General features: G+C 48.2%; 1 pseudogene; it reads right to left on the bottom strand.

Annotated features, from left to right (window-relative positions):
- LOC139273480 (zinc finger protein 850-like) overlaps positions 1-27,277 on the bottom strand; it is a 254,673-nt pseudogene that overhangs the window by 35,748 nt on the left and 191,648 nt on the right.

The raw sequence follows: 27,277 nt of genomic DNA, 5'->3' as shown, positions 1-27,277 counted from the left end.
CTATAGAAGCATTTGCAGTCTGTTATTTTGTCTCTCACTAGTTTACTTTCATATTCTATTTTCCCTTTCTTTATCAATTTCCTGGTCCTCCTTTGCTGAATTCCAAAATCTTCCCAATCCTCAGGCTTACTGCTCTTTTTGGCAACATTCTAAGCATCTTTCTGTCATCTAATACTATCTTTAACTTCTCTTGTTGGCCACAGTTGGACCACTATTCCTGTGGGATTTTTGTGCCAAAAAGGAATGTGTGTTTGTTGTAAATTATGTATTAATTCTTCAAGTGATAGCCATTGCTTTTCTACCATCATACCTTTTAATGTAGTTTCCCAATCAACCTTAACCAACTCTCCCCTCATACCTACATAGTTTCCTTTGTTTAGATTTAAGACCCAAGTTTCAGATTTAACTAAATCACTTTCAAACTTAATGTAAAATTCTATCATATTATAGTCACTCTTCCCTAAGGGCCCCTTTACTATAACATTATTAATTAACCCTTTCTTATTGCACAATACTAGATCTAAAATAACCTGTTCTCTAGTTGGTTCCTCAACATACTGATCTAGAAAACCATCTTGTATACCTTCCATTAATTCGTCCTCCACACTATTACTGCAAATTTGGTTTCCACAGTCTGTATGCAGATTAAAGTCCCCCATGATTATTGTATTACCTTTGTTACATGCACCTCTAATTTCCTGATTTATACTGTGCCCTACATTACCACTACGGTTTGGGGGCCTATAAACAACGCCTACCAATGTTTTCTGCCCCTTGCTGTTTTTTAGCTCCACCCAAACTGATTCTTGATTTCCCGAGCTAAGATCCTTTCCCTCTACTGTCTTTATCCCATCCTTTATTATCAGGGCTTCCTCCTCTCCTTTTCTATTTTACCATCTCTTCTAAATGTTATGTATCCTGAAATATTTAGTTCCCAACCGTGGTCACTTTGCAATCACGTCTCCATAATGGCTATTAGATCAAACCTATTAATTTCTATCTGTTCTACTAATTCAGCTATTTTGTTGAGAATTCTTTGTCCATTAAGATATAGTGCCTTTAGCTTTGACTTTCTTCTATTTTTTCTTGATGTCTCCTTAGTCCGTAATGCCTTATTACCTTTGTTACTCTCTCTGTCTCTTCCTGACCCACTCTGCTTATTGTTATCCAAAACTCAGCTTTAGAGCCTTGACATGTCTTGTTGCTTTTTCTCTCGATCTAAACCGTGCTGTACTTTCCTGGATCTCCCCACCCCGCCTTCAATAGTTTAAAGCCCTGTTTACTACCTTAGTTATTCGATTCGCCAGGACACTGGTTCCTGCCCAGCTCAAGTGGAACCCATGGCAAGGGAACAGCTCCCTCTTTGCCCAGTGCTGGTGCCAGTGTCTGTAAAGAAAAACCCCTGCCTCCCACACCACTCTTTGAACCATGCATTTAATGTTCTAATCTGCTCATCCCTGTAACAATTGGTGTGGGGTTCAAGTAACAATCCAGAGATTATTACCTTTGAGGTTCAGCTTTTTCATTTGGACCCCAACTCCTCCATCTCTTTCAGCAGAACCTAGTCCTACCTATGTCGTTGGTTCCTACATGGTCCACGACAACTGCATCCTCCCTTTCCCACTCCAAGGTCTGACTCTGATCTGCCCCAGGGAGGGGGCAATGTGTGATGTCCCTGTGGGATGCTGTGTCTGACCCTGAGCTGCCCCAGGGTGGGGGGCAGTGAGTGATGTCTCTGTGGGGGGCAGTATGTTCAGTACCTGACCCTGAGCTGCCCCAGGAAGGGGGCAGTGTGTGATGTCCCTGTGGGGTGCAGTGTATGACCCGGAGCTGCTCTCGTTCCTCCTGCTCGAGGGGGCAGTCACGCTCCTCTCAGTCGGAGTTAATTTGAGGGACAGCATCATCTACTGGACACAGGAGGTATTTCAAGGCACATCATGTCCAGCGCCATCCCAGAGAAATTCAAAGCCAACTTGCAGATTCCATTAATTTTATCAATTGTTTAACAAAGTTTAGCTCAATTTGTTGCAGCTTTCAGTACTTGAAGAAATCCCTTTAAAGAGTGAAGTATAGATGTCTCCACAAGATCCTGCAAATCCCCTGGGAGGACAGGCGCACCAACATCAGTGTTCCTTGACCAGGCTAACATCCCCAGTACTGACCACACTCGATCAGCTTCGCTGGGCAGGCCACATAGTACTCATGCCAGATACGAGACTCCCTAAGCAAATGCTTTATGCGGAGCTCCTTCATGGTAAACGAGCCAAAGGAGGACAGCAAAAACGTTATAAGGACACCCTCAAAGCCTCTTTGTTAAAGTGCGACATCACCACTGACACCTGGGAGACCCCGGCGGCAGACCGCCCGAGGTGGAGAAAGTACATCCGGGAGGGTGTTGAGCTCTTCGAGTTTCAACGCAAAGAGCATGAAGAGGCCAAGCACAGGCAGTGGCAAACCAGCCCCACCGAACCATTCTCTCGACAAATGTCTGTCCCATCTGTAACAGGGTCTGTGGCTCTCATATTGGACTGTTCAACCATCAAAGAACTCACTTTGGGAATGGAAGCAAGTCCTCCTCGATTCCGAGGGATTGCCTATGATGATGAGATGCAAACACAATTAGTATTATTTTTATCTGACCCATTTCCCGTTGTTTAATTGGTCAAATATCCAGAATATTAAACTCCAGCCCAGTTATAGGGTAATCAATATCAGCAGAAAGAAACCCCAATGGTCAGAATGAACACGATTCAGTCTGGGATAACAGTAGTAGCCAAACCCTGCAGTCACTTGTGAACTCGCTGGTGTCTCAGTAGGTGGAATGATCGAGTGAATCGCTTCCCACACACAGAACAGGTGAACGGTCTCTCCCCAGTGTGAACTCGCTGGTGTATCAGCAGGTGGGATGACTGAGTGAATCCCTTCCCACACTCAGTGCAGGTGAATAGCCTCTCCCCAGTGTGAATGCGCTGGTGTGTCAGCAGGTGGGATAACTGAGTGAATCCCTTCCCACACAGTGAGCAGATGGATGGCCTCTCCACAGTGTGAACTCGCTGATGCGCCAGCAGGTGGGATGACCAAGCGAATCGCTCCCCACAAACGGAGCAGGTGAACGACTTCTCCTCAGTGTGAACTCGCTGGTGTATCAGCAGGATGGATGAGGTAGTGAATCCCTTCCCACATACAGAGCAGATGAACGGTCTCTCTCCAGTGTGAACTTGTTGGTGTGTCAACAGGTGGGATGACACAGTGAATCCTTTCCCACACTCAGAGCAGGTGAACGGTCTCTCCCCAGTGTGAATTCGCTGTTGAGTTAGAAGGTGGGATAACCGACTGAATCCCTTCCCACAATCAGAGCAGGTGAACGGCCTCTCCCCGGTGTGACTGCGTCGATGAATTTCCAGATCAGACGGGGAACTGAATCTCTTCCCACAATCCCCACATTTCCACGGTTTCTCCATGGTGCAGGTGTCCTTGTGTCTCTCCAGGTTGGATGATCAGTTGAAGCCTTGCCACAAACAGAACACATGTACCGTTTCACCCCGCTGTGAATGGTGCAATGTTTTTACAGGCTGTGTAACTGGTTAATGCTCTTTCCACAGTCAGTGCACTGGAACACTCTCACTCGGGTGTGTGTGTCTTGGTGCTTTTCCAGTCACACTGATGTTTGAAATCTATTCCCACAAACAGAATTGGAAAATATTTCTCCTTCCAAATTGAAAGGCCGATGATATTCAGGTCCGGGGGAATTGAGTGATTCCGTTTGGTTTGATTTTCCCGTCTGCAAATCCTCCCCTTCCAAGACCTTGGAAAAGGAGTTTACAAAAATCATTTCTGCAAGTACAGGGCAGAAATTCAGAACACACAATTCTAGATTCCATGGAACATTTTTTCCTCTCTTGTTACATAGAAACATAGAAAATAGGTGCAGGAGTAGGCCATTCGGCCCTTCGAGCCTGCACCACCATTCAATAAGATCATGGCTGATCATTCACCTCAGTACCCCTTTCCTGCTTTCTCTCCATACCCCTTGATCCCTTTAGCCGTAAGAGCCATATCTAACTCCCTCTTGAATATATCCAATGAACTGGCATCATCACCTCTCTGCGGTAGAGAATTCCACAGGTTAACAACTCTCTGAGTGAAGAAGTTTCTCCTCATCTCAGTCCTAAATGGCTTACCCCTTATTCTTCCTCCAAAGCTGTAAATCATCGTCCTACGCACTCTCTGTCCTCTCTGTGCTGAAATTCAAACACATCGCATGTCTGAAGGCAGCATGTCCTCCGCTCCCAGTTTTCACCACCAACTCTGTCTGGGTTCAGTCCCACACTCACTGGTTCCCCTCCCCTGAAGGTGCTGACTCTGGCTGGGTCCAGTTCTACACACACGGTTTCCCCTCCCTCTCCTCCCCTGAAGGTGCTGACTCTGGCTGGGTCCAGTTCTACACTCACTGGTTCCCCTCCCCTGAAGGTGCTGACTCTGGCTGGGTTCAGTTCTACACACACGGTTCCCCTCCCTCTCCTCCCCTGAAGGTGCTGACTCTGGCTGGGTCCAGTTCTACACTCACTGGTTCCCCTCCCCTGAAGGTGCTGACTCTGGCTGGGTCCAGTTCTACACCCACTGGTTCCCCTCCCCTGAAGGTGCTGACTCTGGCTGAGTTCAGTTCTACACTTACTGGTTCCTCTGCCTCTCCTCCCTGAAGGTGCTGACTCTGGCTGGGTTCACTGGGACCCTGTAGCCCCGCCCATACTTTGCTCTTTTGCAAAGATGGCCATGCATGTGCTCTCGGTGAATCTCGGTGGCAACGCATAAACCTGCAGCTTTCCTATAATGATAACTTTTATTTATATAGCACCTTTAACGTAGTACAATGTCCCAAGGCACTTCACAACAGTGTTACCAGACCAGTTAGCCTAACATTTGTCGCAGGACATTTGGAAAAGCATAATTCAGTCAAGCAGAGTCATCATGGTTTTTCTCCTACTATGGCCCCAGCTTCTGATACATGCTTATGTTTATAGATTCTGTCCCTTCCTGTTCTGTTTTTGTTCCCCCAATGCTACCCTGCTCTATTGCCTTCACCTTGTTCTTTGAGATTTTAAGTTTCTGCTCACCTGAACCCTGCCCACCATTGATTACTAAAGCTCTCCATGCTGCCCCAGTTATTCGGTTCGCCAGGACCCTAACCCCAGCACATTCCAAGTGGAGTCCGTCCCAGGTATAATGTGGGAAAGTGTGAGGTTGTCCGCTTTGGCAGAAAACATAAAAAAGCAAATTATTATTTAAATGGAGAAAAATTGCAAAGTGCTGCAGTACAGAAGGACCTGGGGGTCCTTGTGCATGAAACACAAAAAGTTAGAATGCAGGTACAGCAAGTCATCAGGAAGGCAAATGGAATGTTGGCCTTTATTGCAAGGGGGATGGAGTATAAAAGCAGAGAAGTCCTGCTACAACTAGGTATGGTGAGGCTATACCTAGAGTACTGCATGCAGTTTTGGTCTCCTTATTTAAGAAAGGATATACTTGCACTGGAGGCTGTTCAGATAAGATTCACTAGGTTGATTCCGGAGATGAAGGGGCTGACTTATGAAGAGAGGTTGAGTAAGTTGGGCCAATACACATTGGAGTTCAGAAGAGTGAGAGGTGGTCTTATTGAAACATATAAAATAATGAGGGGGCTCGACAAGGTGGATGCAATGAGGATCCACAATTTCCACATAGAGGAAACTGGAACTAGGGGACATAGTCTCAGAAATTTACAGATACAATCCACACATATACCAGAGACTGACAAGTATAGTGTGAAATCCAAACTCACACTCCGAAAACTGTTATATACAGAGCAAAATTCACACTCACACACCATAGTCTGAGAGATAGAGTAATACCCACACACAAATATCAAAAACAGACAGACACAGATAAGACCCACACTCCCATATCAGAAAATGACAAGGACTGTGTAAATCTAACACTCACATACCAGCGAATGAAAGACTGGGCCTGGGGGGCAAGGACAGAGAATGTTTAAAGCTGGGGGCCTTGTCCCTTTGATATGCTCAATTTGGGATCATTCCGTGCAGGGTGTTTTTCGCTTTGTGAGCCCGTCCTCACAAAGCAATCCTGCAGAAACATTGGAGGGACGAGGGAGCAGGAGTGTTTGCTGGGACTGTGCAGGAGTTAAAATCTGACAGAAACTGTCCCAGTTTAATTTAATCAGAGTGAAACACTCGGTCACTGAGAGTAATACCGAACGGCCCTGAGCCGCAAGATTACAGAGAGTACAACAGGCAAGCGAGGGTTAAATGTGGGACCTTGTTTCTCTCACTCTCTGACACTGTCCCGCAGTGTGGGATTAATAATGTGTCTGTCTGTGGTACAATATCAGTGAGAGAGAGGACTGCATCTTCTGTCTCCCCAATGGGATCTTTCAGGATAAAACCGGACCTCAAAGGTCAGCCTGGGACTGATACTGTGTATGTTTCTGTGTCTCACCGCCCTGCCTCGCACTCCCCTGTCTCTTTCTCTCTCAGCCCACTCTCTCTCTCTCTCTGTCGCTTTCCCCCTTTCTCTTGTACTGTCTGTGAAGGCGGGATACTGTTATTTAGCGTGATGTGGAAACACTGTTGGAAGTACAACACTGATAATTTCTCTCTTTCTCTCTCTGGTGCTATACATGACGGTGTGGCACTGTGACTGAGCGTAATATGGAGACACTGATACACAGTGTAAGAATGATACAGTGCCTGTCTCTCTCTCTTTCTCGCTGATGCTGTACATGAATATGTGATATTATTATAGACCGTAATAAGCAGACACAGTGAGGTAGTTTTTTAAGATTGATTCTGTGTCTCTGTCGCTCTCGCTGATAGCCACCTCTGGGTGGTGAGTATGAGATGTATAGGACACCAGTTACAGTTAAATATCCCTCAGTTTAGGAGGAGAGAGAGACATAGAGATGCTGGAGCGGTAGTGAGCACATAATTTATATTTTCACATTAATGAAACATATTTCCTCTGCTGTGATTGGCTACTGCCCCTGAATCTGGGGAACAGACATTGTGAGGAGCACCGGTCTAAGAGTGTTTAACACTTACTGAGCTGGGAAACTACAACTAACCCCGAGAATCGGCAGCACAGGCCGAGCGGAGAGGAAACCCTGTGCTGGGAGCTTTAAATCTGGGACAGTTTGTGCTGTGAATGTGCAGATGTGAACATTGTGTGATGAGAGTGTGTTAAAGGGGCGGGCCGGTGAGACTAATGTCACTGTGTTTGTGTGTCCGTCTCATCGCCGGATTCCAGAATTCCTCTTATGTAAAATTCAAAGATTTCCCTGTCACAGGATCGCCCTGCTGCCCTGCTCAGGTCTAAAGTGGGAATTAAACGTCAAGTTTGAAGTGATTTCAAATTTCAATCGAAAAACAGAGAAAATGTCCGCGATCGGGTGAGAGAGCGCGACCAGTGCAGCAATAAAACGGGTTTAAATCCAAATTGCTGTCTTCAATTCGGATGAAACTTTCTCGACAACAAACATCCCGGTCTTCGGGACAGAAAGAGGCCTGTCTGGGACTCTGGAGGGCCCGGGTTGAATTGGAATCGGACAGTTAATGAGGAGAGAGAAACACAGAGAGGCTGGAGGGGCGGCGAGCTGACAGCAGGATGTCTCCGCCCCGTCCGCTCGCTGCCTTTAAGTTGCTCTGTGCCGCCGCCTCCCGTTTCATTTCTGACCGAGCTCTGACTGTCAGAGAGATTTTCCACAGAGTCGCCGACATGACTGACACTGCAGCCGTCGAAACGGCCCCTCCTGCCGCCGCCGCTCAAACCAAGGCTCCCAGCAAGAAGAAGAAGGCGGCTCCCCGCTCCAAGCCAGCCGGTCTCAAGTTGGGCGAACAGATCCTCAAGGTTGTGGTCGATGGCAGCGATCGCAAGGGGATGTCCCTGGCCGCGATAAAGAAGGCTCTGGCGGCCAAAGGCGTGGATGTGGAGAAACGCGGGTCCCAGATCAGGGTCAGCATCAAGAGGAATGTGACAAATGGCTTCCTGGTGCAGACCAAGGGCACGGGCGCCTCGGGCTCCTTCAGAGTCGCTAAGAAGGAAAACCAGGGAAATGTGGGAAGGAAGGTGAAGAAACCAGCAGCCAAGAAATCTCCAGCCAAGAAACCAGCAACCAAGAAATCTCCAGCCAAGAAACCAGCAGCCAAGAAATCTCCAGCCAAGAAATCTCCGGCCAAGAAACCAGCAGCCAAGAAATCTCCGGCCAAGAAAACGAGCACCAAGAAGGCGCTAACAGTAAAAAAGACAACGAAAGCGGCGGCTGGGAAGAAGGCGGCAGCGGCTAAGCCCAAGAGCCCCAAGAAGGCCTCGGGCGCAAAGGTGAAGGCGGCCAAAAAGGTGGAAAAACCGAGGGCCAAGGCCAAATCAGCAAAACCCAAGAAAGCAGCGCACAAGAAGTAAATAAAAAGTTCAACTTGTAAACATCTGAACCCAAAGGCTCTTCTCAGAGCCACCACGCCTCTTAGAAAGGAGCTGATCCCCGAATCAAATGATCCCTATCCCGGGGCCGGGCTCAGATTTCAGACAGAAATCATTGAACATGAAGCCAGGATCCCTGGTGACTCGCTGACATTGGCTGCACCCACCCCTCCCCCAGTGTCTGCAATAAAACACAGAGAATGTCCGGCCCGGGCCTCACTGTAACTGGGGATGTGTTCGGCTCCAGTCTCAATTCCTGGTCATTGTCATTTCACAGATTCAGGGGGAGAGTCTGTGAGACGGTGATACTGGCGGAGATATCCCGCCTCACAACTCAAATCCTAAACACCACATTCTCCAAATCAGCTGGAATAAGGTGTTTGTAAACTGCTGAACCCGTCTGTGAGAGGAAGTGTGGGGAGATGGAACAAGGTCTGAGATTGACAGGGAAGGGACTGTATATAGGCGGGAATATTCGTGATTGTTAATTGTAACGGGACCTTATTTAAAAGCTTCAGGTTCCTGGAAGCCTTGAAGATGAATTCCGAGTCAGTAAGGGTTTGTGCGGAGCGCTGTGTTTCGGTTCTATTGTGGGAAAACGGTTTGAAATTGGCGGCTACAGAAAGCTGGAGGCGGAGCTGGAAGACCAGAGGCCGCTCTCTGCTCTGTCTGTCAATCTTAACTCTGTGTCCTCCCCTTTCCGCCCTGCGCTTTCTCAGTCAGATCGGGTCCGGCTCTATAAAAAGGAGCCGGCAGCAATTCGCTTTTCAGTCAGCGGCAGTTTAACTGAAGAGTCGTTATAATGTCTGGTCGAGGTAAAGGCGGCAAAGGACTGGGTAAAGGCGGAGCCAAGCGGCACCGTAAAGTGCTCCGTGATAACATCCAGGGCATCACCAAACCAGCCATCCGCCGCCTGGCTCGCCGTGGCGGTGTCAAGCGGATCTCGGGCCTGATCTACGAGGAGACCCGCGGGGTGCTGAAGGTTTTCCTGGAGAATGTGATCAGGGATGCGGTCACCTACACTGAACACGCCAAACGCAAGACGGTCACTGCCATGGATGTGGTGTACGCTCTGAAACGGCAGGGCCGCACTCTCTATGGATTCGGCGGCTGAATAACTCGGACCTTTTCCCCCAAGCACAACACAAAGGCTCTTCTCAGAGCCACCCATCGCCTCACAGAGAGAGCAGCGACCTGGGGATGGGAATGCGGACAGTTTGGTTGGGAAATGGTTTCGGCTGTTTAATTAATGGAAAGAAAGGTTTGGATTTATATAGCGCCTTTCACGACCACCGAACGTCTCTCAAGACCAATGAAGTACTTTTAGAGTGTAGTCGCTGTAGGAATATGGGAATTAAATATTTTACAACTATTGTAAATATGAGAGATCATAAACTCCGGCTGACAGTCACAATTACCGGGCGGGATACACAGTCCACTTGACCCAGACATTACAGTTTCCCCTCACAGATAATTCCTGTAATGTGAGGTTTCTGAGATTCGGTTCAGCGGGATCGAATGGGGCCTTGTGTTTAGGAAGCAGTGACCGGGGATTTATTCCCGCCCGGCACAGACCGATCAGGGAATGGAACAGAATTCAAACCGGAATGTTGCAGAGAATGGGATTGGTGACTTATAATGGGGCACAATCGCCGTTATAAAGAGCGGATTCTTAAATTGCTGGCGGGAAATTAGAGTTTCTTTAAACTCTGTTGGTTGATATTTTGAAATTGGCGGGCTTTTTGAAATTGACCAACTGTCAGTTTCAGTTCAGCCAATCAGGAGCCAGTAATCCCCACCCTTCATTTTCTTTCTCGGTGCTTGGTTCAAACTTGATTGGCGGTCGGGTTGCAGCCAATCACAGCCCCGGGCGGACCCTCACACACTTTAAAAGGAGGCCCCAGAGGAGGCTCTGCATTAACAGTCCGTGTGTCCCAGATTGTGCTGAGATCCGTTCAGACAATGGCCAGGACCAAGCAGACAGCGCGCAAATCCACCGGAGGGAAAGCTCCTCGCAAATAGCTGGCGACCAAAGCGGCCCGGAAGAGCGCTCCGGCCACGGGCGGAGTGAAGAAGCCTCATCGCTACAGACCCGGCACCGTGGCTCTGAGGGAGATCCGCCGCTACCAGAAATCCACCGAGCTGCTGATCCGCAAACTGCCCTTCCAGCGCCTGGTGCGGGAGACCGCTCAGGACTTCAAGACCGACCTGCGCTTCCAGAGCTCGGCCGTCATGGCCCTGCAGGAGGCCAGTGAGGCTTACCTGGTGGGGCTCTTTGAGGACACCAACCTGTGCGCCATCCACGCCAAGCGAGTCACCATCATGCCCAAAGACATCCAGCTGGCCCGCCGCATCCGCGGGGAGCGCGCCTAGATTTCCCCTGCCCTGACTCGGAGCTTCAGCACCAAGTGCAACAACGGCTCTTTTCAGAGCCACCAAATCAGCAAAGGAAAGAGCTGCGATCTCCTGTAACCAGAGCTTCGTGTTGTTCATTAACCCATTGTAGGAACGGGCAGAGCGTGTGGGACTGATTACTGATCGTCTGTTCATATACCAACTCCGTTCACATGAGTTATTGACTAATATTAACTAATGAGCCCTTTAATATTTTCAGAAACTGAAATCGGCTTTGGCAGAGCACAGATTTCCCCATTCGGTGTTGCCGGAGAATGGTGGCAGGCAGATCTGGGAAGCGCTGCAATTGACCCGGGTCCTGTGTGTGTACATCGCTCGCTGATGCAGTGCGGTCTAAACTGACCGGCTTAGCAGAGAAATACAGCCCGGGAACAGAAGCAGCATTCAAATTATCTCCAACCAGACCAGAATTAAACTAGGCCCTTTGATTACTATATTAATTCATCACCGCCGACTCTCTAGTTTTCATAGACAGACTAAAGAATATTTAAGGAACCGGTGGCGGTATTTATACAATTGTTGAGTGACAACTGTAGTTCAGTTATTCGCTGTTAACTGGAAGAGTATGTGTGAGCAGAGAACCGTAATGCAGAGACCAGGAACTGAAAACTCCCCATACGGATAAGGGGTAAGCCATTTGGGACTGAGATGAGGGGAAACTTATTCACTCAGAGTTGTTAACCTGTGGAATTCCCTGCGGCAGAGTTGTTGATGCCAGTTCGTTGGATATATTCAAGAGGGAGTTCGATGTGGCCCTTATGGCTAAAGAGATCAAGGGATGTGGAGAGAAAGTAGGAAAGGGGTACTGATGTGAAAGATCAGCCATGATCTTATTGAATGGTGGTGCAGGCTCGAAGGGCCGAATGGCTTACTCCTGCACCTATTTCCTATGTTTACTGGTCTGAAATAAGCCAATCGATCGGTACATGAATTAAAGGGCTCTGACTCCATTAATACTGTAAGCAGCCCTTCCACAGATACTGTGGGTGGCTCTGAAAAGAGCCTTTGGGTTATTAGATTAAATCTTGTCCGCTTTACTTGATCTTGGACGAAGTGGTGGTTTTCTTGAGCAGTAGCACAACCTGAATATTCGGCTGCACCCCGCCCTGAGCGATGGTCACCTTTCCCAGCAGCTTATTGAGCTCCTCGTCGTTGCGGATGGCCAGCTGCAGGTGTCTGGGGATGATGGGTTTGTTGTCGCGGGCCGGATTGCCGCCCAAATCCAGGATTTCAACGGTCAAATACTCGAGCACAGCAGCCATGGAAACCGGGGCTCTGGCACCCACACGCTCAGCATAGTTCCCTTTTTCGCAGGAGTCTGTGAACAGGGCCCACAGGGAACTGCAGTCCGGCCCGGGAGGAACGTGACTTGGCCTTGGCCCAAGCTTTACCGCCGGTTTTTCCTCATCCAGACATTTCCACAATCCACAAGATCAAAGAATGCGAAACTCCTCCCTCATCTGCTCTTCTTCGACATTCTGGAGGGATGCAGGGAGTGAACTTGTGATTGGTCGCTCTGCGGTGCATTTCATTGGTCTTTTCCGATGACCAATCACCATCTGCTTAGCCTGCCACTGAAAACATAGAAACATAGAAAATAGGTGCAGGAGTAGGCCATTCGGCCCTTCCAGCCTGCACCACCATTCAATGAGTTCATGGCTGAACATGCACCTTCAGTACCCCATTCCTGCTTTCTCGCCATATCCCTTGATCCCCCTAGTAGTAAGGACTTCTTCTAACTCCTTTTTGAATATATTTAGTGAATTGGCCCCAACAACTTTCTGTGGTAGAGAATTCCACAGGTTCACCACTCTCGGTGAAGAAGTTTCTCCTCATCTCGGTCCTAAATGGCTTACCCCTTATCCTTAGACTGTGTCCGCTGGTTCTGGACTGCCCCAACATTGGGAACATTCTTCCTGCATCTAACCTGTCGAAACCCGTCAGAATTTTAAACGTTTCTATGAGGTCCCTTCTCATTCTTCTGAACTCCAGTGAATACAAGCCCAGTTGATCCAGTCTTTCTTGATAGGTCAGTCCCGCCATCCCGGGAATCAATCTGGTGAACCTTCGCTGCACTCCCTCAATAGCAAGAATGTCCTTTCTCAGGTAAGGAGACCAAAACTGTACACAATACTCCAGGTGTGGCCTCACCAAGGCCTTGTACAACTGTAGCAACACCTCCCTGCCCCTGTACTCAAATCCCCTCGCTATGAAGGCCAACATGCCATTTGTTTTCTTAACCGCCTGCTGTACCTGCATGTCAACCTTCAATGACTGATGTACCATGACACCCAGGTCTCGTTGCACCTCCCCTTTTCCGAATCTGTCACCATTCAGATAATAGTCTGTCTCTCTGTTTTTAACCACCAAAGTGGATAACCTCACATTTATCCACATTATACTTCATCTGCCATGCATTTACCCACTCACCTAACCTATCCAAGTCGCTCTGCAGCCTCATAACATTCTCCTCGCAGCTCAAACTGCCACCCAACTTAGTGTCATCCGCAAATTTGGAGATACTACATTTAATCCCTTCGTCTAAAGCATTAATGTACAGTGTAAACAACTGGGGCCCAAGCACAGAACCTTGCGGTACCCCACTAGTCACTGCCTGCCATTCTGAAAAGTCCCGTTTACTCCTGCTCTTTGCTTCCTGTCTGACAACCAGTTCTCAATCCATGTCAGCACACTACCCCCAATCCCAAGTGCTTTAACTTTGCACATTAATCTCTTGTGTGGGACCTTGTCGAAAGCCTTCTGAAAGTCCAAATATACCACATCAACTGGTTCTCCCTTGTCCACTCTACTGGAAACATCCTCAAAAAATTCCAGAAGATTTGTCAAGCATGATTTCCCTTTCACAAATCCATGCTGAATTGGACCTATCATGTCACCTCTTTCCAAATGCACTGATATGACATCCTTAATAATTGATTACATCATTTTACCCACTACCGATGTCAGGCTGACCGGTCTATAATTCCGTTTTCTCTCTCCCTCCTTTTTTAAAAAGTGGGGTTACATTGGCTACCCTCCACTCCATCGGAACTGATCCAGAGTCAATGGAATGTTAGAAAATGACTGTCAATGCATCCGCTATTTCCAAGGCCACCTCCTTAAGTACTCTGGGATGCAGTCCATCTGGCCCTGGGGATTTATAGGCCTTCAATCCCATCAATTTCCCCAACACAATTTCCAGACTAATAAGGATTTCCCTCAGTTCCTCCTCCTTACTAGACCCTCTGACCCCTTTTATATCCGGTAGGTTGTTTTTGTCCTCCTTAGTGAATACCGAACCAAAGTACTTGTTCAATTGGTCCGCCATTTCTTTGTTCCCCGTTATGACTTCCCCTGATTCTGACTGCAGGGGACCTATGTTTGTCTTTCCTAACCTTTTTCTCTTTACATATCGATAGAAACTTTTGCAATCCGTCTTAATATTCCCTGCAAGCTTCTTCTTGTACTCCATTTTCCCTGCCCTAATCAAACCCTTTGTCCTCCTCTGCTGAGTTCTAAATTTCTCCCAGTCCCCGGGTTCGCTGCTATTTCTGACCAATTTGTATGCCACTTCCTTGGCTTTAATACTATCCCTGATTTCCCTTGATAGCCACGGTTGAGCCACCTTCCCTTTTTTATTTTTACGCCAGACAGGGATGTACAATTGTTGTAGTTCATCCATGCGGTCTCTAAATGTCTGCCATTGCCCATCCACAGTCAACCCCTTAAGTATCATTCGCCAATCTATCCTAGCCAATTCACGCCTCATACCTTCAAAGTTACCCTTCTTTAAGTTCTGGACCATGGTCTCTGAATTAACTGTTTCATTCTCCATCCTAATGCAGAATTCCACCATATTATGGTCACTCTTCGCCAAGGGGCCTCGCACAACGAGATTGCTAATTAATCCTCTCTCATTACACAACACCCAGTCTAAGATGGCCTCCCCCCTAGTTAGTTCCTCGACATATTGGTCTAGAAAACCATCCCTTATGCACTCCAGGAAATCCTCCTCCACCGTATTGCTTCCAGTTTGGTTAGCCCAATCTATGTGCATATAAAAGTCACCCATTATAACTGCTGTACCTTTATTGCATGCACCCCTAATTTCCTGTTTGATGCCCTCCCCAACATCACTACTATTGTTTGGAGGTCTGTACACAACTCCCACTAACGTTTTTTACCCTTTGGTGTTCTGCAGCTCCACCCATATAGATTCCACATCATCCAAGCTAATGTCCTTCCTAACTATTTCATTAATCTCCTCCTTAACCAGCAATGCTACCCCAGCTCCTTTTCCTTTTATTCTATCCTTCCTGAATGTTGAATGCCCCTGGATGTTGAGTTCCCAGCCCTGATCATCCTGGAGCCACGTCTCTGTAATCCCAATCACATCATATTTGTTAACATCTATTTGCACAGTTAATTCATCCACCTTATTACGGCTACTCCTTGCATTAAGACACAAAGCCTTCAGGCTTGTTTTTTTTAACACCCTTTGTCCTTTTAGAATTTTGCTGCACAGTGGCCCTTTTTGTTCTTTGTCTTGGGTTTCTCTGCCCCCCACTTTTCCTCATCTCCTTTCTGTCTTTTGCTTTTGTCTCCTTTTTGTTTCCCTCTGTCTCCCTGCATTGGTTCCCATCCCCCTGCCATATTAGTTTAACTCCTCCCCAACAGCACTAGCAAACACTCCCCCTAGGACATTGGTTCCAGTCCTTCCCAGGTGCAGACCGTCCGGTTTGTACTGGTCCCACCTCCCCCAGAACCGGTTCCAATGCCCCAGGAATTTGAATCCCTCCCTGCTGCACCACTGCTCAAGCCACGTATTCATCTGCGCTATCCTGCGATTCCTACTCTGACTATCACGTGGCACTGGTAGCAATCCCGAGATTACTACTTTTGAGGGCAAAAATTATTGTTCGACTTCCAACGAATCTTCAATTTCAAAAACCCCGCCAATAATTTTTACAATGCGGATTATGTTAATAAATTCATCATTAGCCAAAGATTTCCAAACACTTTTTATTCCATATTGCCTTACAAATTCCAAGATGTTAGAATCAGGAGTAAATTAGGGTTCACTATCAAACATTCTGAACGGGACACATTCCAGCTCAATCTTTGTACAATTTGGGAATCACAGATCATGGATCGATCCTCCGCACAGGCGGGAGTGAGACTAGAACTGGAAGTCCTTCTGTGAAAAGAGAAGAGGGACAGAGTGTTCAAACTGCCCCGTTCTGTTCTCTGGAAGAACTCCTATTCTGGGTTGTTGCACACGCAGGCCCCGGGTAATAAGCGGGTTCACTAACTAGAATTTTTTTTATTGAAAAGGGTTTGAGAGAGAATGAGGTGAATAAAGTCTGAGTCTCCCCCCTTAAAACAAGACCATAATTCGTCGGCAGGCGACCAGGGAGTGTTTGTAGTTTACTGGGAGGGACATTCATCAACGAAACTAAGGCTGAACCGGACAGTAAAACCGATTATCTGAAAATTCGTATCTAATTCTACCCTGGATCTTTAAATGCTGTCAAAAACACTTGCTCAGGAAATGACTACAGTAAATTGAGGTTAAAAGATGACGCGTTTGTGCAGCTCTTTCAGAGAGGTTGTGGGTGGCTCTTAAAAGAGCCGTTATGTTTGGGGTTTGTTCCGTCAGAACAGCGTGGAGCTTTACTTGGAGCTGGTGTACTTGGTCACCGCCTTTGTCCCTTCTGACACGGCGTGCTTGGCCAGCTCCCCGGGCAGCAGCAGGCGCACGGCGGTCTGGATCTCCCGGGAGCTGATGGTGCAGCGCTTGTTGTAATGGGCCAGGCGGGAAGCCTCACCCGCGATGCGCTCGAAAATATCGTTCACAAACGAGTTCATGATGCCCATGGCCTTGGAGGAGATGCCGGTGTCGGGGTGAACCTGCTTCATCACTTTGTAGATGTAGATGGAGTAGCTCTCCTTCCTCGACTTTCTGCGCCTCTTGCGTTTTCTTGATCACTTTCTTGGCGCCTTGCTTGGCAGTAACTGATTTCTTCTCTTCAGGCATCGTCTTGTTCAATCCAACCCAGACATGACGTAAACTCAGCTCGGAGCTCGTATTATATAGGCAGCCCCACACTCCGCCCACAGCCCTATGCTAATGAGGGATGGGTGAAGGCAACGATTGTGATTGGTTCATTCGCTGCGTTGTCAATTTACATTGTTCTGTAATTCTCTGATTGGATATTTAAAGAGACCAATCAGATTTACTGCTCACCACAATCTCAAATTCTTGACTTAGGTCATCAGTTACATCCCCTCACGAGCCATATTCTGTTCTTTATCGATCTCGATGTCTACATGTTCGACAGACATTGACCGGTTTGTATCCGAGATTGCCTGAGGGTCACTTCTGGTCAGGACATGGGAGTCCTACTGTGAGGGCAAAAGACCTTCACTGTCCTTCCGCCCTGATGCTGCCTTCCTCCCACCGTTTAATTCAACACCTTTCTTATCTGTCACTGCTGTAACTATATTAGTTGTTTCAGTATTAACTTCACTGGAATATGCCGTAGCTTCTGTGCCGTAAACGGCCTATTTCCCTTAGCACAGGGGACATAAATTTAAAGTAATTGGCAGGTTTAGAGGGGAAATTTCTTCACATAGAGGGTTGGGGTCTGGAACTCACTGCCTAAATGGGTGGTCGAAACAGAAACCCCTCCACCCGAAGACCACCTAATAAGACTGTGTTCTTTTGCCATCTGGGGAGTGCACCCCAGCAAAACACCCACCCAGCACTGTGAGGGGAGACCTGCCCTCACAGCTTCCCTCATTCCCACCCTCCCATCTCCCTCTCTCTCTCTGTCACTCTCTCTGTCTCTCCCCTCTCTCCCTGAGAGCCCTTTCCTCCTAATTAAAAAATCAAGACAACTGAGCAGAGGGAGCAAGGCCCCTCCCCAATCATTAATTCGGGGAGAGGAATGCCTCATTAAGAGCTCCCTCTGCTCACACACTTAACGAGGCCTATTAAGACCATTAAGGCCTATGACTTTGGTGTGAGTGTAGCCCTTAATGGGACCCCGTGATGGCAACCCCATCCACGTCAGTGGCAGGGCCTGTTAAGACTTACGCGCAGGCGGTGTCCACAGCCACGGCGCCTCCTGTGCCTCCTGCTGCCCTGCCACCATTTAGATTAATAACTAAAAAACATGGGGTCAAGAGCTACACTCACCCTACTATGAGCATCAAGGAGTGCGTGCGGGTGATGGCTGGGGTAGTCGGCCCCTCGGCCATTATCGCGGCCTCCAAGATGTCTGCGAAGGCTGTGTTCTTCCTGGGGTCAGAGCGGGTGGTGTCCCTGGCCGTTGAAAAGGGGCTCATGGTGGGCGGGACGTTCCAGCCAGTGGACCCTCTCGAGGCCACCATGCAGAGGGTCATTCTTTCGAATGTCTCGCCCTTTGTTCCCGCTGAGCTCCTGCTCCCCCACCTACATCAACTGGGGGAGGTAAGGTCGGGGATTAACCTGATACCACTTGGCCTCAGGGAGACCAGCCTGCATCACGTGTTCTCCTTCCGCCGCCAGCTTTTTGTCCGACTGGCGCGGGAGGAGACGACGGAGGGCACCTTCATTGTGGTGCTCGAGGGGACTGCCTACCGCATATTTTGGACGTTGGACGGCGTGCGGTGCCATGCCTGTAGGGAGGTGGTGCACGTTCGTAAGAACTGCCCCGCCTCCAAAACACCAAAGGCGGCCAGGGCTGGTGCCGCCACCACCCCTCCCCCTGGTAGTGTCCGCGTGGGTGCGCGGACATCGTCGGAGGCCTTTGTCTTCATGGCCTCCGGCGGGCGGTAGGGAGAGCGTCCGGGCGGAAGGAAGGCACGGAGGAAGGTTAAATACCTCGAGGCGGGGTTACCTCGGTGTGCCGGACAGCCCCATCACCGCGCTCGGCCTACCCGTTGTCACCGGCAAGCGCGGGGTGCCCTGAGCCCATGCCCGAGCCCTCAACCAATACCGCAGAGGGGCTCGGGCGCGGGCAAGAAAAACAAAAGAGGGGAGTGCAGCGGAGGCCTCGGCAGACATGGAGGTCTCCCTGCCTCCGTGCCCCCTCAGACAAAAAAGGAGGCACCGCTCCAATGAGGCAGAGGGGGAACAACATCCCTCCACGGAGAAGTCGGTGCCCGCCATGTGCCCCGTGTCCCCCAGCAGCGCTCACAAACCAAGCCGTAGACGGGGGGAATCTGTCCCCAACGAGGGTCAGACAGTCGAGGCTGCCCAGCCTCTGCCTCCCGGGGATGGCAAGGAAGATCTACCTGTTGTGGGGGGCGTGGGGCCGGCGAAGAAATGCATCGCCGCCGGGTCGGGCGTCCCGGGGACTGAGGCGGGCGGGGCTGAAAAGGCCGAACCTGAGCCCGCCCAGCCAATATATAACATCTCTCGGGATCTGCTCGATTTTTCAAAATTTTAAAGAACCTATACACGCTGGGCTGGGGGGCGGCGGCGGGAAGGGGGAAGAACACCAACCCTCGCCCCCAACATTGGAGCTGGGGGACTTGGAGGACCTGGAGTGGTTCTTCGACCAGGTCTCTCCATGTTCCCCGGTACCTGGGGTGGAGGGGAAATCCCTTCCGCTGCCGCTTTCTGACCCAGCACCACAATTAAAAGTTAACAGAACCCAGTGGGGTCTCCTCTGCCGATGATCCTAGGGATGGTGATCGGGGCAGAGCCAGGGCTGGATGGAGCGGCCGGGCCATTTGCCGTACCTCGGGCGGTCGACCGACTGGCTGCTGGCGGCGACCTCCCGGAGGGGGACGGGGACTCGGTGGAGGACGCAGGAGAAGATCTGGAGTCCATCGCCAGTGAGGCGGTGGATCTCCTCGTGACGCTGCTGAGTCCCCCCACATTCCTGTAAAGGAGCTCCGGGACTTTATGGTCCAGAGCCAGGGTCGCCGCAACCGAGCCCATCTGGCCCTGGAAACATGGTCCGAGCCGGCGCTCCTCATCAGGTCCATCCATGCTGCCGCTAATACCTTGGCCGCGGGTGGACCCTTTTCAAAGTCGCAAAGCCTTGAGCTGCACTGGCTCAAAACATTCCTCACTGGGCTGCTGAGGGAGTGGAGGTCAACAAACGACTCCACCCCCCCCCCCCACAATAAGTTAAGTAGAGGTTGCACTATGCTTTTGTCACGTGTCGAAATCTCGACCTCCGAAAAGAATGACTCCGACACTTACAGCTCCGGTAGAAGTTTCTTTAATTTACTTGCTCGCAAGGGGTAGGTTTCACTCATCAAGGGCTAAATGAACACCTCCGCAATGGTACAGCTTCACAAGATATTTATACAGTAAAACCCAAGTTCTGGCCTCTCCCTGTGTATTGCTCTGTCTCACAGTCAGTGAATACAGATAAAGAGTTAATTACTATATCCTGGTCCTGACATGGTGTCAAGATATTTCCTTTTGTCAGGGTTATCAGAAAGCCAAACGGCCATTACGCCATGAGTCATAGGTAATGGGCTATCACCTGTCTTGTATTGTGTCAGGATTGTTTCAATTTCCTGGTCAGTTTATCTGTTTGCATCAAATGGATGAGGTCTCGGAAAGAGATAATGGCTAGAAGATAAGGGTGGGGTGACATGGAACTCCTGTAGTGTAGACAATAGGAGAGCACCATGGGGGGTTACTTGTCTCAGCATGACTTGTCTCCTAGCTGTCTGATAACCATCAGCCATCTAACAGCAGGTTTAGCTGTTTATGCAAGCTGGCTGCTAAAATGCAGAAAGTTCTGGAAGGGCCAGGACTCCATTTTAATCAAAAGGCACACAAATACCGTATGGTATCAGCTTAGATAAAAATACATTTCCATATTCCCCCATTTTGTCCTTCACAAGGACAACTCAATATGATCAAACCCTGTACCACAGATTTCCCCAGGGCTCCCAACCATCCTGATGCCCAACCCCACAAGGTGATACCGTCCTGGCCAACTGTCTGTTTATACTCTATTACCTTTTTCCTGATGTTTTCAGCTAGACTGCCGATTCTTCTGATTTATCTGGGATATATGTACAGCATTCTTCACCTATTAATGCACATGTCCCTCCCTCCTTGGCTAGGAGATAATCTAAGGCCATACGATTTTGGAGAGCCACTGTTCGAATAGCTACCATTTCGTCATTTATCCCTTCAAAGGCTTGGGAAGTTGCGTTGGCTACTGATTCTACTAAGTTAGCCAGTTCCCGTAACTGCCATTCGGTCGATGCTATTCCATAGGGTGGCACCATTACCTTGAATAATCCGTTTAGCCACGTCAAATCCCGTTTAAATCTGTGGCTTCCATAGGCCTCCCTTAGAGTCCTTACTGATCTGATAAGGGGTACCACATATCCTAAGTAACAGGACCCTGTCCAGTTGGCTGGTAACCATGGGTAGGCTTTATGGCCACAAATAAAGTAGGTGCAATTATAGGACGTCAGCTCCTGGTCCTTTCGCACTGACCCTACTCGAGTGGTCTCACCTTCCCACCCTTCACCTGGTGCTTTGTTATGGACCGTTGTCCAGCCAACGGTTGTTATCTTTCTCTCAGTGGGATTAGTTGTGGCTTGCCATTTAATCATTTGGGAACACTTGCTGCGTCCCATTTCTGGTCCTTTTGTCTCATTACTCACTAGGCATATTATACCCTCAGGATTTCTTATTCTGGGAGTAATGCTTAGGAAGGGAGGCTGATGGTTATTATCATAATTGGGCTGGTACCATCCCTGGAAGACTGTAAGTTTATACCCTGCCGACCTCCATTCTGTTTGCTCCTTCGTTTCTGGCCCCTTAGTTAGTTTTGTCCTGTTTTGCACTGTCAACCATTCTACCATTTCTGATTCGTTAAAGGGGACAGATCTCACGGGAATACCCCCCCTGGAGTGGACAGGTACATGGGAACATATCCAACAATTCGACAAGTTTCTTACTTGAGCATACCTATGACTCAGTGCCATAAATACGTTTACGTGCAATTCCCTTCGGTGGCGGGTCTGTACCCCTGGTGTAATCAATAATGTGAAGTAAAACCCTGTCAAGCCCAGCACCATCAGTCCCCATAGTCCATACAGTTCCTTATTCAGTCTTCCTTTTTCTGTTTCTCTGATTCCTTCGTCCCTTCCTCCTGGTCGGGTGCCCGTTTGCAATGGGATGCGTGGATCCATGTTGGTCTTTCCTTTACCTTGATTGCAGTATTGGTCGCCAGCAGGACCTGGTATGGTCCTTCGAATCTTGGCTGTAGACTGCTTTTCCTTTTAAAAATCTTGATGTAAACGAATTCCCCTGGCTCCAGGTTATGACACTTCCCTTCCGCTGGCTTGACTTGGGCTTCCTTTACCTGTGAATGAAAGCTGGAAATACATTTGGTTAGTGCAATACAATAATTCAACATATTTTCCTCCATTTTGTGGATGTCCATCTGTTTTGCAGTAAATGGTGCTGTAAAGGGTAGTCGTTGGGGACGTCCCATAACTATCTCATGCGGTGACAGGCCTGTTGTTCTGTTGGTTGCAGATCGCATTACCATCAAAGCTAAGGGCAGCAGTTCTGTCCATTTCAGTCCAGTGTCATTGCATAGTTTTGCCAGCTTATTTTTAAGCATTCCATTATATCTTTCAACAAGTCCAGCTGATTGTGGATGATAACTGCAATGAAAACGTTGATTAATCTGTAAAGCTTTACACATTTCTCTTATGACAGTTCCCGTGAAATGTGACCCGTTATCACTGGAAAGCTTAGCAGGGATTCCGAAGCGCGGTACAATTTCTTTTAACAAACATTTAGCAACAGTAGTGGCATCGGCCTTTTTACATGGAAAGGCTTCAATCCATCTAGAGAACACATCTACAATAACTAATACATACTTGAATCCAATACACATAGATAATTCAATAAAATCCATTTGTAAATGTACAAAAGGCCCGACTGGATTTGGGTGGGAGGCAGATTCTACTTTTTCCGTCTTACCCGGATTCATTGTCTGACAGGTAACACAATTTTCACAGATTTGTTTTGCAATTGCCGAAATACCTGGTGCATACCAAGTTGCCAAAATATAATCTGCCAATCCCCCTTTGCCTGCATGTGTGAATGTATGAACACATCGGGCAATCCATGGAAGTAAGGATCTAGGGGCCACCACGCGGCCGTCATGGTGAACCCATATTCCTTCTGGATTTTTATAACATTGATCCTTCGTCCAGGTCACCACCTCCTCCGTACTGGCCTGTGTCTGAAAGGCCAGCACGTCATTAATAGTGGGTGGCGGGTCTGAGCAATTACTGTTCCTTAGTGGGAACAATGACACCTGCATCCCCCCTTTTGACAGAGCTGCTGACTTAGCTGCATTATCAGCTCTGGCGTTCCCAAGTGCCACCTCATTCGATTGGCCTGTATGTGCCTGGCATTTGATAATGGCAAGTTTCAAAGGGCATTGAATGGCTCGCAGGAGATTTTCCACTTGTTCTGCATTTTTGATTGTCTGAGCCTGTTGCATAGCATAATAAGCTGCTGCCAACGAAGGAAGACATCCTGGTAGTCCGCGTGCCACTGGGTCTAGTTAGGTACTGAAATATGCTACCGGTCGCTGCCTGTCCCCATGTAACTGAGTCAAAACAGATTGTGCAAAACCCGACTTGTGATGCACAAATAAGTTGAATAGCTTAGTGTAATCTGGTAATCCCAAGGCTGGTGCTGAAGTGAGGGACTGCTTAAGGTTCTGGAAAGCATTCCGGGATACTTCATTCCACATCCTTTAAGCATTGTGAGAATATTTGTGTGGGCTTCTGAACTGGACGAATCTGTGTGTTACACGGACTTCTCATTTATGCTTATGGTGATTCACAGATCACAGAATGTAAAGTACTTGTTTTCTAATTTTATTAAAAGGCTTCCAAACCCAAGATTTTTCCAATGCACCCAAAATGTTGATCAAGAGATCACCTGAAATATCTCAAAATCCCAATTCAACTATTGTACTGTCACTCTTTATCAAAAAAAATCCTCTTACTGCGCTAGAAGCTTTTGTACCAAGAATTTACACCAAGGACAATGAGAGTGTACTCCCCCAGCCTGCACCTCGAGAGACCCACAAAGGCTTTTTTTTAAAAAAAAGGCATTACAACATTTAACCACCGTGACCATGTCTCAACAAACCTATCCTTTGTGCATTTCCTAGCTCCGTAACCTCTCATCCGAATAAATCCACACCTGCGCTTCTAACTTAAAATGTCTTATACTTCCCACATGCAGGACAACACTATGAAGGGTTAAAAAAACTTCACTTTGTTTGAAAAAGTGGGTGGAGCTAAAACAAACAGGCAGTTCCACAACCTTTCCAAACAGGCTTCCAGACACAAGGAAAAAAGACAGAAGCACTCTCATTCAAAGACAAGACATTCACGCACTCTCATTGAAAGACAAGACATTCACAAGTCTCTCTCCATTCAATAAAGCTTTTTCTTTTGCTAGCTTCATTTTTTTTTGAATCCATAAGTCACTATCAGGTTCTCTTTTTTTTTTACATTTGATTTACTTCCTCTGTTAATTTTACATGGACTTGAAAAATCGGAACCCAGGCCTTTTCTATATACTTTCCTTTTTTTTTCCTACCTGGATCTCTGTTTATAAGACACTCCTGGAGACAAGTTGTTCTCTCTAAATTAAATGAACCATCGGGTGGAAATGGCCTGTTTTCACCCTTAGTCCACTTTACCGTTTTTGTTTCTTTGGTCAATTGAAGACTGACCACAATTCTGGAGCATGACATAGGCTGGTGTGCCTTTTGTGGTGTTTTAACTTGCTCCGGCACCCATTCTGGATGATTAAGATTTTCCCACAGTTTCTGATCTCACAATCCTTTCGGCCAACCGAGTTCTCTACGCCCACTTCTCCTGGCCGTTACGTGGCCTGAAAAGGCTCTTAATTCGGGCTCAGTCTGGGTGTGTGAGATTTGTTGGCACGAACCAATCGTAGTTGATCAATCAGTTACTGTTTCTTTTCTTAATCAATCCTTGTGTTTTTTTTTTCCCGAATCACAATTTTCCCTAGTGACTCTTCCCGTTTCTCTAATGGCAATGACTCACAAAGGTATTGCACCCAACAGTAATACAAGGACAACAAACAATATTCCCGTGAGTACACAAATCATAACCTCTAAACAAACTCTCAGTCTGCGTTGTACGTCACTACAGACCGAGTCCTTAACTTATCCTAATAACAGCTGATAAAACTTAAGGTTCCGTACCCAAACTCTTTGATCGATTGCGCTCTTTTTTTTTAATAGTCTTATCACATAAGAACCCCTTCCGAATTAAAAACAATAAAAATCTTATCACATAAGAACCTTCGATCGATTAGCGCTTTCTTTTTTCTTTTTTTTTTAATAGTCTTATCACATAAGAACCCCTTCCGAATTAAAAACAATAAAAATCTTATCACATAAGAACCTGGAACCCTTTTCGATCGACTAGCGCTCCCTTACCTACTGAAACCTTCCCCGGGCTGTTTCGAGATTTTTCCAGAACCTGTTCTCTTCTGCTGGCGAGCTGAGAAAGAAATGGTTATAAAAAAAATACCTTTAACTTTTAAATGCCGAGTCTTGTAGATGCAGTACCTCAGCTGTGGACAACAGATTACATATGCGATTCAACAGTGAAGAAACCTCTCGTGAGCAAAGGCTCACCTTGTTTGGTCACCGAAGCCTTTCACTGGAGAGGCACTATGCCTGTATCCGTTTTACTCACAGAACAGAGAGTATGCATCTCGGTGGAACCTCCAATAACTGTCGAAATCTCGACCTCCGAAAAGAATGACTCCGACACTTACAGCTCCGGTAGAAGTTTCTTTAATTTACTTGCTCGCAAGGGGTAGGTTTCACTCAGTCAAGGGCTAAATGAACACCTCCGCAATGGTACAGCTTCACAAGATATTTATACAGTAAAACCCAAGTTCTGGCCTCTCCCTGTGTATTGCTCTGTCTCACAGTCAGTGAATACAGATAAAGAGTTAATTACTATATCCTGGTCCTGACATGGTGTCAAGATATTTCCTTTTGTCAGGGTTATCAGAAAGCCAAACGGCCATTACTCCATGAGTCATAGGTAATGGGCTATCACCTGTCTTGTATTGTGTCAGGATTGTTTCAATTTCCTGGTCAGTTTATCTGTTTGCATCAAATGGATGAGGTCTCGGAAAGAGATAATGGCTAGAAGATAAGGGTGGGGTGACATGGAACTCCTGTAGTGTAGACAATAGGAGAGCACCATGGGGGGTTACTTGTCTCAGCATGACTTGTCTCCTAGCTGTCTGATAACCATCAGCCATCTAACAGCAGGTTTAGCTGTTTATGCAAGCTGGCTGCTAAAATGCAGAAAGTTCTGGAAGGGCCAGGACTCCATTTTAATCAAAAGGCACACAAATACCGTATGGTATCAGCTTAGATAAAAATACATTTCCACACACGAAGATAACCATAGCCAGTCTCAACATCAACGGCGGCAGAGAGGCACGCCATAGATTTATCTATTTTTTGCTCCTGCAGGAGGGGTAATATGCGGTGTGCTTCCTGCAAGAAACCCACACCGTTCCGGGAGATGAAGCCACGTGGCTCCTGGAATGGCAAGGAGAGGTCCGCATGAGCCACCTCACCGCCACTTCTTGTGGGGTGGCCATCTTGCTGGCCCAGCATTTTCAGGGGGAGATCTTGGGGGTCGAGGAGCCCGTGCCAGGCCGCTTGCTGCACGTCGCGGTTCACCTGGGGGACGTGCCATTCCATCTCCTGAATGTGTACACCCCTCAGCCTGGCCCGCAGCAAGCGCGCTTCTTCAAAGAAGTGTCCGCTTTTCTTGGCTCCGTCGACGTCGGCAACTGCATTGTCCTCGGAAGGGATTTCAACTGCACCCTCGAGGCGAGGGACCACTCCGGTGCCCCGCAGAGCATGATGGCGATCGAGAAGTTGAGGGACCTGGTCGGGTCCTTCGACTTGGTGGAGGTCTGGCAAAATCTCCATCCCGACACCAGCACCTTTACTTGGGTGAGGCCTGGAAGAGGATGGTCCAGAATCGACCGCCTTTAGGTGTCTCGGGCGTATGTTTCCTGTGTTCCGGCGGCCTCCATGCGGCCGGCGCCTTGTTCGGACCACCACCTGGTGTGGGCGGAGCTCGCTTCGCTCCGCGCGAGGACGGGGTCCGCGTACGGGCATTTTAACAACCAGCTGCTGGAGGACGCATGGTTCCAGGACTCATTCCATCATTTCTGGGCCGACTGGAGAAGGAAGCAGGGGGGCTTCCCCTCCTTGAGGTTATGGTGGGACGTGGGCAAGGCTCACGTCCGTGTCTTCTGCCAAGAGTATGCGAGGGGGTCGACCAATGGGCGGGCGGCCAGGGTCAGGCG

Source organism: Pristiophorus japonicus, chromosome 9 (genome assembly GCF_044704955.1).
Source record: "Pristiophorus japonicus isolate sPriJap1 chromosome 9, sPriJap1.hap1, whole genome shotgun sequence".
Lineage (NCBI taxonomy): Eukaryota > Metazoa > Chordata > Chondrichthyes > Pristiophoridae > Pristiophorus > Pristiophorus japonicus.
Note: the sequence above shows the minus strand (reverse complement) of the source record. Positions and strands in the feature narration are given on the sequence as shown.